This window comes from Bison bison, unplaced genomic scaffold, assembly GCF_000754665.1.
Source record: "Bison bison bison isolate TAMUID 2011002044 unplaced genomic scaffold, Bison_UMD1.0 scf7180017864356, whole genome shotgun sequence".
Taxonomy (NCBI): Eukaryota; Metazoa; Chordata; class Mammalia; order Artiodactyla; family Bovidae; genus Bison; species Bison bison.
This window is the reverse complement of record NW_011494928.1, coordinates 4608108-4610690: the sequence shown is the minus strand read 5'-3', so window position 1 is coordinate 4610690 and position 2583 is coordinate 4608108. Positions and strand designations below refer to the sequence as shown.

General features: G+C 37.3%; 1 pseudogene; it reads right to left on the bottom strand.

Annotated features, from left to right (window-relative positions):
• LOC104999624 overlaps window positions 1-2583 on the bottom strand; it is a 96325-nt pseudogene that overhangs the window by 25374 nt on the left and 68368 nt on the right.

The following is a 2583-nucleotide window of genomic DNA, read 5'->3' as shown; positions in this document are numbered from 1 at the left end:
GTGAAATGGTACCTCATAGTGGTTTTGATGTGCATTTCTCTGATAATGAGTGATGTTGAGCACTTTTCATGTGTTTGTTAGCCATCTGTATGTCTTCTTTGGAGAAATGTCTATTTAGTTCTTTGGCCCATTTTTGGATTGGGTCATTTATTTTTCTGGAGTTGAGCTGTAGGAGTTGCTTGTATATTTGTGAGATGAGTTGTTTGTCCGTTGCTTCATTTGCTATTATTTTCTCCTATTCTGAAGGCTGCCCTAAAACTTCTTCACAACAAAGGCAGTATCTGTTTTTGATAACAACAAAAAAAAGTTTTTTTGAAGAGACTTCTTGATTTCATATAAAAAGGTTCAGTGTTTGTTTTACAGTGAGAGGCATTTCACGCCCCATCCAGGGAGACTGGCCCAACTGAGCTCCTTCCCTGGAAGCCACACCCCACATCTTAGTGTCAAGTCACCACAACCCTGAACCCTATATGGGAGCACTTGTGCTTCACTTGTGCATATTCATTTTAGGCTTCAGGTAGCAGAACGTGCCCTCGGGTACCTGCTTCTTTGCTGTCTGCTCTTTTGGCTTATGAAGGGCTTCCTAGGAATGCTCTGCTTTCAGACAGTGGGGAAACCTGGACTAGGCACTGGAGGTGCCATCTGCCCTTTCCATCCCCCACAAACCGACCCCCACCTCAGTCAGGTCACCATACTATTTCTAGCCACTCTATGAATTATCCTGTCTTTCACTCCTGTGTTATTGCCCCCAATTTCACAAGCATGCCTTTATGCAGTGTGCTGCTGCTGCTAAGTCACTTCATTTCCGACTCTGTATGGTAAAACTTAAAAGGACACACTATTAATAGTTTGTCTTAGGGCGCCCTCTAGCAGTGACCATCTAGTTAGCTTTCACTTCCTACTAATCTTATGAACTGCGCTCTATAAAAATTAGGCTTTAGAAACAAATTAACGAACTAAATTTATTTTCTGTGATTCTGTGTTTTGACTTACTTGACTAGTTTACCTTCCAATGACTTTCTAACTTCTAGTTCTACTAGGTAGAATTGCTTATATTTTTCCAACTCTGCTTTATGAGAACCTTCTTGCAAAGTTTTCACCTTGGAGAGTTCAGATTCCAAGTCTTTAATTCTGAGTTCCATCTGACTTCTTATGGAAGCATTATTCTTCTCTTGTAACTGCTCTAAATTCTCCTGAGAGCTGCTTGTATCTAAGGCAAATTTTAAAAAATAACATTTTAAAAATAATCATTAACCTGGAAAATGATATTTGCTTCCTTTAGTTTTGAGTCAGTGATTCAGAAAGGAATTTTAAAGGTTAAAAAAAAAAAGAGCAGACGTTTAAAACAATTATAGTCAATGTGAAGTGAATTGATGTGAATTATAAAATTAAAGTGGAATTATTGTTATAGTGGTGCTTAAATAATCTGATAATTCAAAGAACAAGATGATCAACTTAAAATGTCAAAAATTGAACAAGACAACTTAAAAATAATTCAAGAGGATGGTACCAATTCTAAACCACAATATTTTCTTTTCCTCCTAGTAGTCTTGTTTTATACCAATTGGTCTTATAAATGAAAGGATTCTCTAGTGAGAATCATTCTGATAGGTCAATTTGGTGATAACTGTGATGGAAACAGAAATATTTAAAGGGAGAAACAAGTGTCCCCTTCCTTCCAGAAAACTACCAAACCAACTGCTCTAAGGGAAGTAGAGAAAACACATAAGCTGTATAGATCCAAAACGTAATTTACAATGAGGTGAATTCAAGCACATGACAGATGAACAAACTAACCTGCAAAAATAGGTTGACTTCCTTTCATTTCTCTATGAGATCCTGTCTAGCCCTTTCTTCAACCTCCCGTTTATACTGCTCTACTTGACTGTGTTCTATCATATTCATTTCTATATGACTTCTGAGGTTCACTACTTCTTGTTCCAACTTCTTCTTATTCTTCTCTAGTTTTTCACATTTCTTTTGCATTCCTCTCATGGATAACTCCTCTAGAAGAACTTGATTTTTTGCATCCAGGTGCAGATATTTTGAAGATGCAGTTTCCAGCTCTGCTGTAAGATCATCAATCTGCAAAAATAAAACAATACTGTTTGATAATGAGGTAAGTGGACTGAGCACAGCCTAACTCAAACCCAGGATCAAATAGATACAATGGCATCTGTATTGTAGAATGTAGGACCAGAGATTACTCAGAGAATCAAGAAAGAAGTTCAAACCACCAAGAGTCACAAAATATATTCTTCACTGTCATCATCTTTGTCACACAACATTTGCTCTTGATTTTACACTGTTTTCTATTTTTTCTCCATAAAATGACAACAAGTCACCTCTTAGTAGAATGTCTCTTACTCCTTCCCCCCATCTTAATGACCCATGTTTTAAAGAAATTTGAGAGATACTGTATTGGTCAACAAAAGAGTCCGAAATGCAGTACTTGGATGCAATCTCGAAAACGACAGAATAATCTCTGTTCGTTTCCAAGGCAAACCATTCAACATCACAGTAATCCAAGTCTATGCCCCAACCAGTAATGCTGAAGAAGCTGAAGTTGAACGGTTCCATGAA